Raw genomic sequence first — 11,687 nt, forward strand, 5'->3', positions numbered from 1 at the left:
GGTCCCCACACTACAGGAAAAGAGGGAGGAATTAACATGGTCATCTCAGGACCTTTAGCCAGGTCCTTTACAGAAATCCCACAAGAAGAGTATTAATGTCGACACTTGACAGAGGGGAAAACAGGCTCGGCAAACAGAAAATGTCTCACCTCGTATCATCACCTAGGAACCAGCAGAGCTGGAGCTGGGATCCGCGTCTACCTGATCCCCAGATACACCTGAGGTTTTGTTGCTGTTTTTTCTTAAAGATTTTTTTTTTTTTGGATTTGGACCAATTTTAAAATCTTTATTGAATTTGTGACCATATTGCTTCTGTTTTATGTTTTGGTTTTTTGGCCACGAGGCATGTGTGATCCTACCTCCCCGACCAGGGATCGAACCCGCACCCCCTGCATTGGAAGGTGAAGTCCTAACCCCTGGGCCGCCAGGGAAGTCCCAGCACCTGAGTTCTTTTCTCCTCCTCCTGCTACCTCCATAGAACAGATGCTGAAATGGTCACAGGGTGGGGTGGGGCTGGACGACATCCTTTAGCCAGTAAGGATCACTCAGAAGATTTTGCTTCCAAATTCTGGGCAGGATGAATGGTTCTCCTGGGAATTAAAAGTCACCTAAAGGAATTCACTGTGAAAAATCCTAACAGCGAATACATCTAACTTCTACATCTATTACATCAGGGCCCGCTGACTCAGGAAGCCACAGAGATCAGAGAAATGCCATAAATGCCGTAAATATGAGGCCGGCCAGGTATGATCCCACAGGGTGTGGTGGGAATTGTGGCGACTCATAGACCCCAAGTTGGTCTTGTAACGAACATAGCTGTGAGCCAGAGCTAAGCCCTCGTGTAGTTTGTTTGCAGCCTCTGCTTTTGATAACTTAGTTTTTGCCACAATCCTCGAGGCAGTGTGTCAGTTAATATAGCACTAGCTACTGCAACAGCTAAACTGCCAAATCCCAGTGACTTTCTTTACCCAAGAAAGTTGAAGTTTTTTTTCACTCACATTAAGTCCAATTAGCAGCCAGTGGGGGGAGGGGCAGGGGGTTCTGTCAACCTGCCTTTGTGGCTTCCAAGATCACCCAGGCATTGATATCCAATGGGCATTGATCTTTATGGGCAGATAGTAAAGAGAGAGCAGAACACCAGGTGAGCACTCCTCACTCTGCTCACATTCCATTGGACAGAACCCTGCGGCTGCCCCACTTAAATGCAAAGCAGAGCTGGGTATGTGAGTCCCTGGCCTGTAGCAGCCACTTTCCAACAACTGTCCTATGGATGGGTAAACAGATCTTATCCATCCCTGCCTCAGGCAGTTATTATCATCTCTGGTTTATCAATGGAGATACAAATCTCAGAGAGGCTAAGTGACCTGTGAGAAGTCACACAGCCAGGAGCACTGTCTTTCTGACTCCAACCCAAGGATCTTTTTTCTACCTTAACGTTTCCCAAACTTGCCATCTCATGAGCATCTCTTGTTAAACATACAGGTTCCTGGCCCTCACCCCAGACCTTGAACTGAATGTTCGGCAGAGAGTGTGGTAACTTGTACTTCCACTAAGAATCTCAAGATGATTTTTATATCAGTCTCTACCCTAGGGGCTGCACCCTGGGGAACTTTGTGAAACGCTAATCACTTGGCTTCAGCCCCTAGAAATTCTCAATCAATTGGTCTGCGGGGAGGGGCCCTGATATCGACAAGTCGTAAAGCTCTCGGGTGACTCTGATGTGCGGCCAGGACTCAGAAACACCGCCTCTGGTCCCCAAGCAAACTGGGCTGGTCATCAGAGTCACCTGCGGGAGACTTTCAAACTAAAGCCGCAAGAGAGAGAGGGAGGGAGGGAGGGAAGGAAGAAGGGAGGCTATCACATGATTCTTGACCCTGGGAATCGGCTTTTTAAAAAACTGTTCAAATGATTCTAACATGCAGTCCCGGTTGAGAACTACTGAATAAATGGACCAGAAGATTCTGAATCAGTAGAGCACAGGCTCTGGACGCGCAGGCTCAGCAGCCATGGCTCACGGGCCCAGCCGCTCCGCGGCACGTGGGATCTTCCCAGGGCACGAACCCATGTCCCTGGCATCGGCAGGCGGACTCTCAACCACTGCACCACCAGGGAAGCCCCAAACTTTCCATATTTTTAAAGTTCTTCCGGGAGACTGTGATTCCACTGCCCTAGGGCTTTGCTACTCAAAGTCTGGTCTGAAGTATCAGCACATCACTGGGAACTAGTAAGACATGCAGAATCTCAGGCCCAACCCTAGACCTGCTAAATCGAAATCCACAATTAACAAGACCCCCAGGAGATCAACACACACGAGTGGGAAAAGCACTGCTCTCAGGCACACGGGCTTTTTGCAGGGAGGACAGCAGTTTATATCCTCCAGTCAGGGCTGACTCAGCTTCTCTCCATCCCCACTCATCCCCTCTTGAGGCTGCAGAACCTTTTCTAGTGTCACCAGCATAGTCTGTCCTCAAAGGTCTGGGCCTTGCTGCCCCCATGCCGTGGCCATCTGTTCACGGATACTTTGTTGGAAGGTCTGGGCATGCTCACAGGTCAATGACTCAACAGGGAGCTGGCAGGCCCTTCCTGCCAGGGCAGGACATCACAGATGCTGGGCATTGACTTGAGGAGCAGACCGTGGGATTGGTTGCTTCACCTGAAGATCTCTTCTTCAGGAGGGAAGCACCTGGCACAGGGTCTGGCATGTAACAGCATCTGCCCGGTAAATATTTGTTGACCTAAATGTAAATGGCTGAAAATGAGCACTAATCCTTTGTCTCTGAATGGTAATTTTTGTGCACTCCTTTTGTGCCCTTTAAAGCATTTTTGTCAGTGTTCAGATTGTTTTTCTTCTTGTTTTCTCATTAAGTTCTAATTCTTTTTCATCTGGCTTCTCTCTGCACGGCATCCTTTGTAATGGTAAAATAATGGAAACATCCTAAATGGCTCATGAGAGGGGGTTTGTTAAATCATTCAGGGGCTCTCTTCCCCCAAAGCCCATCCACCAATACACGTTAAGAACCTCTTTCTGGAAGGATCCCAACAAGACACCAACAAGCACGGTCTCTGGATCGGTGGAATTCTGGGTGTTCTCTATGAATTCTCTATGAACTACTTTTCGCTTGGCTGTATCTTCTTTTTTTTTTTTTCCTGTTCTGAGCACCTATTACTTCTGAATAAGAAAAACTAACCAACAGGAACTGGACTGGTTCTAAACTTCATTTAAAATCTCTCATTTATTTTAGCCAGCTTTATCTAATTGACAATGTTTTTATTTAAGAAAATTGCAAATTGGAAAAGAGTTAGTGCTATCCATAACCGATTAGCAAGAAAGCTGAGGCCCAAAGAAGTAAAGTGGTTTATGTGTCCCAGAGAAAGAGCCAGGCAGGAGCAGAACTCAGGCCCTGACTTGAGGGTGGGTGTTCTTTCCCTCACATCACTCCCTTCCCTTCCCTCTGGGAGCCTCTTAACAGCGCGTGCTCTCTCTCTCTCTCTCTCTCTCTCTCTCTCTCTCTTTCTAAGTCTCTCTTTCTCTTTCTCTCTCTCTTTCTAAGTCAACAATGCAGGGGCGTCTCAGGCATCCATGGCCTCACAGGGTGGACATTCCATCCCACTGTGTGAATGGATCTGTGTGGATTCCAGAGAGTGGACAGAGCCATTAGACGAGGCGGCCTCACATCTGCCCTTACTTCCTGTAAAGCCACAGTGAGCTGCACATCAAAGGCATAGAACCACGGGCAGAAGCCCTGCCTGCCTGGCCCTGGGCCAGGAGGAGCTGCCTGCCCACTTTGAAAGTCTGCTACTGGGCCATGTGCAAAGGCTTCAGGCAAGCCTACGCCATTTCTGCCACGTGGGACATTTTCTCAGGAGGATCCAGGTAATACCAACCAGTCCTCCATGGATACTTCCTTCAGGCTGGCTATGGCTTGCTCTGGGCCAAGTAAAAGGAGTGGGACCCTTCTCTAGGGGTCCTTGCCATGCTGGGCTGGGCTTGGGGCAGGGCTCTAGCCCTTTTCCATTTGGACAGGACCCAGAGGAGGGAAATGTGAGCACATCCTTGACGCACCAGAGCTGATACCAGCAGCCCCAGGTTCTGCAGAAGCCCCATGGCCTTGGCTGGCTGCAATGCCTGGGAGGCGCACAGGGTGAATGGATCTCAGGTTTCACAGCTAAGAAAGGAGCCTGAGGATTTTATTTTTCCTGGCGTCTGGGCAGCTGAGTCCATGGCAGGTGTTCGGGTGCCCTAAGGTCAGCCTGGGAAAGCTTTTGTCTTGGAGCCCTGGTCTGTGGTGAGGAGTGTCTCTGGACTAAAATGATCCTCGGAGGTGGCTCCTGGGCCTGGGTGTCTGCTGGAAGAAGGTACTTTGGAAGAGAAATGGAGAAATTCTGAAGCCAGAGGATGGGGGACTTGAACCTGAAATATTGACAGCTTCTCAAGGCCCACATTGAGGATTTCTTGCTACGCCTTATCAGGGAAAAACAAGCAGGCACTTACACGATCAAACCTTAAGAATAGACTGCATATGAACCAGCAAAGAGGTATAGCTTTTTAAAAAGCCTTTAATGGCTTTTCAAAAAAATACAAAAATATTACATGTTCATTATGACAACTGCAAGGAATTCGCTGGAGGTCCAGTGGTTAGGACTCAGCGCTTTCACTGCTGGGGCCTGGGTTCAATCCCTGGTTGGGGAACTAAAATCCTGCAAGCCGTGAGCCTCGGCCAAAAAACAAACAAACAAATCAAATAATATATTAAGGAGGAAGTAAAAATAACTCCATTCTCCCGAAGAGGTACAAAGTAAAATAAGGTATCATTTTTAGAACTACCAGATTGGCAAGATTAAAAAGAATGGCAATATCCAGCACTGGCAAAGGTGTAGGTCAGGGTTTTTCAACCTCAGCACAATTGACACGGCTTAAGGGATTCCTTGTGCCCCACACTTTAAAATTCCCAAGGCAGCGGAACTTCCCTGGTGGCACAGTGGTTGAGAATCTGCCTGCCAATGCAGGGGACACGGGCTTGAGCCCTGGTCCGGGAAGATCCCACACGCCGCGGAGCAACTAAGCCCGTGCGCCACAACTACTGAGCCTGGGCTCTAGAGCCCGTGAGCCACAACTACTGAGCCAGTGTGCCACAACTACTGAAGCTCGCGTGCCTAGAGGCTGTGCTCCGCAGTGAGAGAAGCCACAGCAACAGAGCAGCCCCTGCTCGCCGCAACTAGAGAAAGCCTGCTCACAGCAAAGAAGACCCAAAGCAGCCAAAAATAAATAAATAATAAAATAAAATTCCCAGGGCAGCATCATATGCCCCATCTCACCAGATCCTCAAAGTAATTCTTCTAAATTGGCAGAGAGAGGTAGTTATATCCATTTTGCAGGTGGAGAAACTGAGACTCAGAGTACAGTGGCTTGCCCAAGGGCTGAGCAGCAGGAAGCGGTAGAAATGGGGGACCTGGAGAGAGCAAGAGGGAGCCCTGGTCTCTGGAGTCCCAGAGACCTACCCCCACCCCCGGGCCCCATAATAACGAGAGCAGGTCCAGCCACAGGCTCTCATAACCACAGGCCTACATGCTTGCACTCCTTCTGTGGCCTCTAATCCTCAACTCCTCTTCAGCAATTATTCCTTCAACCAAAGCGGGTTCTCCTATCCCCGAAGTAATTCTCTCTTTAGGAAGAGCAGGGATTTAAGATCTGACCTTGACAATCTCCAGCTGGACAAGTGGCTTCACCTCTCTGGGCCTCAACTGTAAAATGGAGATAAACATACCTACCTCCCAGAATTGTTTTGGGGATTCAAGCTGTCCTGTGTGAATGCATTTTGCAAAATATAAAGGACTTAGAAACAGTAGTTCATTTTAACAAAGCTCTCTTTCTGTGAGGTTAGAATAACACTGCTAGGGTAACTGCAAGTGAGAGCAGTACATTGAATGGAAATCTGAATTTGAAATATGGACAAAGATTGGCCAGGTATATTGAGAAGAGAAGGCCACATGCAGAGTTCAGATTAATGGGTCTGTCCATCTAAGCTTGTAACTTACCTGAGCCAGGTTCCTTTAGAGCCTATTACTGGGATTGGGGAACTGTGCTGTCCCCAGGAAGAGGTGCCATGCGCTAAACATCTTAGGGCAGGGGGAACAGGGAAACAAGAAAACCCAATGTACTGCCAGCGCCACGGGTTATATTTCCACACACGGGAAAATGGTCCTGGCAGGAAGCAAGTTAATATGTCTATCCAGGGTTTATGGGACTCCTCAGTTAATTTATTAACATTATAAAAGGTAACATATGCAGAAGCACCTTGGGCAGGGAACCATCTCCTACCATCTCAGTGAAATGTGGTAAATAAAAGTGACCTTATAAAGGAATGACAGCTACAACAGGCAGACTTAAACAAGATCATCTCACTGCTGGAGAGGGTGTAGGGGGGTGGACCCTGAGTCTGTGAATGGCTGATAACCTTTCTTTTAGGCAATTTATCAGTGCGTTACTGGCGACTTTAAACAGCTCATTCCTTCTCACTCAGGTGTTCCAGGTGTAAAATTCTACTCTAAGTAAATAATCATTCTTAGATATATATACACACACGTTTTTATGTGTATATATACACACAAACAGGAATTTTTCAGCTCAGAGTTCTTTTCATTTTTATTCTTGTTTTTATTGAAGTATAATATACATACAGAAAAATGCACATGTCCTAAGAATACAGCTTGATGAATTTTCACAACTAGAACGGGCCCATGGGCCCAGCGCCCAGATAAAGAAACTGTATGTCATCAGCACCACGGGCTGCCCCTCTCCTGCACTCTTCCAGTGACTTCTGCCCCCCACCCCACCATATAACCTCAGTCCTGACTTTTAACAGCATCGATTACTTCTATTTTTGCACTTTATATAAATGGAATCACATAGTATGTGCTGTTTTTCAGAGTTCTTTATTATAGCAAACACACACATATACAACACACACAGACACAACTGTCCAAAAATAAAGGAATGGTTAACTCCAGAAGAAATTATGAATATAAGTAATGGACTAGAATTCGGTCACTAAAATTATGTTTTGGGGACTTCCCTGGCAGTCCAGTGGTTAAGACTCTGTGCTTCCTGGACTTCCCTGGTGGTGCAGTGGTTAGGAACCCGCCTGCCAATGCAGGGGACACGGGTTCGAGCCCTGGTCTGGAAGATCGCACGTGCTGCGGAGCAACTAAGCCCATGCACCACAACTACTGAGCCTGCGCTCTAGAGCCTGCGAGCCACAACTACTGAGCCCGCGTGCCTAGAGCCCATGCTCCGCAAGAAGAGAGGCCAACGCAATGAGAAGCCCACGCACCGCAACGAAGAGTAGCCCCCGCTCGCTGCAACCAGAGAAAGCCCACACGCAGCAACAAAGACCCAACGCAGCCAAAAACAATTTATTTATTATAAATAATAATATTTATAATAAATAATTTATTATTTATTATAAATAAATAAATTTAAAGAAAAAAAAAAGACTCCACAATTCCACTACAGGGGGCATGGGTTTGATCCCTAGTTAGGGAACTAAGATCCCGCATGGTGCACAGCACGGCCAAAAAAAAAAAAAAATGTTTTTGAGGAATATTTTGTGCCATGGAAGATGCTTACAATAGTTAATGAAAAAAAAGCAGAATATAAAACTGTATACATAGTTTATCAGCAATAAAAATACATACATTTAGGGAATTCCCTGGCAGTCCAGTGGTTAAGACTTCACACTTCCATTGCAGGGGGTGCGGGTTCGATCCCTGGTCGGGGAACTAAGATCCCACATGCTGTGCAATGCAGCCAAAAAAATAATAATTAAATTAAAAAAATAGATACATTTAAGATAATAATAATAATAGCAGCTAACATTTGTTGGACACTCACCAGGAACCTGGCAGCGTCCTATCAAATCACTCACTCGATCCTCTCCAAGCCCTCTGAGGTGGGTCTTGTCATTACCCCCATTTTTCAGAGCAGTAAATGGAGGCACAGGGGCTTGGGCAGCATGTCCAAGGCCACACAGAGGGGTGGGTGTGGTGAAGCCGGACTTCTAACAGAGCCAGCCTGGCTCCTAGGCACATCACAGCACTGCGACAAAATGCTGACAGTGGTCGTCCCCGGGTACTGGTAGTGGGGGACAAAGGCTGACGGCTGCTGCAGGGCCACCCAGGGCTTCTCCCCTCAGAACCTGAATCCTGTGCAGAGCGGCGTGGAGGGATCACAAACGTGTGGCATCTGATGGCGAGGGGCTGCCTGCGAATTCCTGGGCCCTGGCAAAGGCTGTGTCCCCAGTCTGATGAGGCCAGGCTGTTCAGCATTCCCTTTTGTTGAGTGAGCTTTCTGATATCCTTCCAGTAAATTCCTTTTCCACTCAAGCTAGTCAGAGTGGATTTCTCTATTCTCTGACACAGGCTCACCCAGGGAGTGAATGAGGTGAGAAGCATGGTGCGGCGAGGCCTGAGGACCGCAGACGAGCAGAAGAGGAGCCTGGGGAGGAGACGGAGCAGGACAGGCAGCGAGGACGGCCCTGGGCGCAGGGACCACAGAAGCTGGAAGGGGAGTGAGTTGAGGAGGAGGCCACGACCAGCGTCAGACAGTGCTCAGAACTCAAGCAACGTGAGAGCTGAGAAAGGGGCTGCTGGATTCAGTAGCAAGGAAGCCACTCCTGCCCTTGGCCAGAAGCGTTTCAGTGAGGATGGAAGTCTGGTTGCAGCAGACTGAACAATGAGAATCAAAGGAGAGACACTGACTATGGTCTAATGGGGAGAAAAAGGACGGGAACTTAGGGGGAATCCAGGTAGAAAGGGGCTTTGTGGGTTTGGGTTTTGTGGGGTTATTTTGTTTGTTTTTGTTTTTTTAAATACAGGAGAAGACATGATGTATGTTTGCACGTACAGAAAAAATGGTGTGAGTTTCCAGAGAAGGTGCAAGAGACAGGAACCAAAGTGACGTTACAGTGGGGGCTTGTCTTGGAGGGAAGACACTTTAAGGAGGTGGGAAGGGAAAAGAATGGCGGTAGAGACAGGCAAAGGTGAACGGACGAAGACCAAGGTCTCAGATGGCATCTGAGGGCACAGGAGCACTCTTTTGGTGAAACCTTTTCCTCTTCCCTCAGGCAGAATAAGATGCTCATGAATTATAGGTAGATATCAACCCTTGAGAGGGCGGCAGACTGGTTTAGAGCACAGGCAGGGCAAGGAAAGAATTCTTGGGAGTTGAGTCTGAGCCAGGAAACCGTGACACAGCAGCTCAAATGCAGAATAAGTTGAAGACTCTCATCAAGACACAGCTTCATTCAAAGTTAAAAAACCAAACCCAGCCATTGCGCAGTTGGCAGATATAACAAGTATGAGAGCCTAGAAGCTTAGCTCAACAGCTTCAGAGCAGGGCTCTTTAAACCTGCCGCGGCTGTTGTTTGGCGTAGGTAAGATACTTCAGGATTCAAACATCAGAACCCAAGGTCCACGGTGCAAAGTCTGGCTCCCCCGCCCCCCCATGCTCTGACCTGCTTCTCTTGCTGTCCTGTATACCTTTTCAGTGTTTCTTTATTCACACACAAGTAATACAAATATATATTCTTAGCTCACATCTTGGTTTTTTGTTTGTTTGTTGTTTACTTACTGTATCTTGGAGAGCTTTCCTCAGTCCACAAAGAGCTTCCTCTGTTTCCAGCTACCTAGCGCTTCTGCATGGAGCTGCACCACGGTTTCTGTGCCCGGTCCTGTACAGATGGACATCTGGGTTGTTTCCAATCTTTTCGCTCTTACAACCAATGCTGCAATGGCTAACCTTTTACATAAGTCATTGCATGGATCTACAAATGTCATCTACAGGGTGGATGCCTAGACTTGTCATTTCACAATCCCTCCAGTAATATCTGAGCGAGCCTGTTGCCTACTGCCCACCCCCTACCTCCAACCCCACCGAATGTGCTCTCAAAGTTTGGAATTGTTGCCAACCCGATAGGTTACAATTGGTATCTCTGTGCACTTTTAACAAGCATTCATTTTTTTGAAGACTGAAAGTAAGCATCTTTTCATATGTTTGTATTTCTTTTTTTGGTGAACTATCTGTTCATATGCTTAGCTCCTCTTCTCCATTTTGCTGCTGCAAAAGTTCTTAACCTTGGGTCTTTTTCAGAGGGTCTTGTGACTCCGATAAGGTTAAGGTTTATGCGGTAAAAAGAACAGTCACCCTAATCCAATACATATCTTGTGTTATACATAGAGGTTTTGTTTTTAGTTTTTAAAACATTTTATTGAAATTAATACATATACAGAAAAATGTACCTATACTATGTGTTATAGCTTGATGAATTTTCACAAACTGAACACATTCCTATAACCAACATCAGATCAAGAAACAGTATTACCAGCACCCCAGTAGCTCTTCTCAATAATCCCTTCCTGTCCTCACCATTTACAGATTCTTTTCTTCTGTAGCTTTACTGGTTGATTCTAATTCTTGGCCTTAATACCTTCCTGATGTCATCATACAGTTTAAATTGCAAAGTTGAATGAAAATTTGAGTTAGAAGGCAAGTGATTCATAACTATCAGTCTTCGACAGTTTTGAAAACCCACTCTACTCTGTAAAGGGTTTTAATCACACTTAAGAGAATCTGCGATCCTCGCGCTCCCCCTGCTGGTGATCAATAGTTACCAGGAAAAGCCTCCCATCCCCGCTCCAGGCTCTGAGGATTGAGTCCTGGGACTCAAGCTGCTGCAGATTTAACCAGAACCAGTGCCTAGAGGGATAGAGTGAGGTCACTTATCAAGGCATCCCGAAATTCCCATTCCCTCCCCTTTCTGTGAGCCAATATTTGAGGAAGGCAACTATCAACTAACAGATCATAATAGGTTTGGGGGCTATGAATAGAATGACAGGAAAACACAGTTAATCTCCACTTCCCCACCTCTCGCCTATTCCTCCCCAAACAAGAGACTGCTGTGAAGGGCCGTGCTGCTAAAATCAACTGTCAAAGGAGCCAAAAGCCCCCAGTTACAGGTCTCAAAAGCCAGTGGGGGGCTTCCCTGGCGGCGCAGTGGTTGAGTCCGCCTGCCGATGCAGGGGACACGGGTTCGTGCCCCGGTCCAGGAAGATCCCACATGCCGCGGAGCGGCTGGGCCCGTGAGCCATGGCCGCTGAGCCTGTGCTCCGCAACGGGAGGGGCCACAACAGTGAGAGGCCCGCGTACCGCAAAAAAAAAAAAAAAAGTTACCTTCCTATATAAATTGATTGCTTTTGAGTATAATTTGATGGAACTAGGTTTCCTCTGTTCAATCACTTATAAGGTTCATGTACCAAGAAGGAAGTATACTGTTAAAGGAATTTTACAGCTACCATAGCTTTCTGGTTAGATGGCATTACTATGTGCATTAAGTTCCTGAATATAGTCTCCACATAAGTTCAGGGCTTTTTCTTTGGCTGAAAAGATCCTGTGTCACTGATGTAGGAGCGCAGATCGGGCTTTTTGTTCCCTCAGGTCACGTTTTGTGGCTTCTCTCTCTCATTCTGTCATGAGGTACCACACAGTGAATCAGGCCTGTATCTAATGACTTGAAATTTCTGGCCACATCAGGTAGTGTGAGTTAACAGACTTTATTCCCGAGAGGTTCTCGCCTTCCAAATACTCCCCGATCAATGAGCCACATCCTCAGAAAGCACCCAACTTTATGATG

The sequence above is a fragment of the Aethalodelphis obliquidens genome, unplaced genomic scaffold, assembly GCF_003676395.1.
Source record: "Aethalodelphis obliquidens isolate GAN/ISIS:26980383/991018 unplaced genomic scaffold, ASM367639v1 scaffold42, whole genome shotgun sequence".
Classification (NCBI taxonomy): Eukaryota; Metazoa; Chordata; class Mammalia; order Artiodactyla; family Delphinidae; genus Aethalodelphis; species Aethalodelphis obliquidens.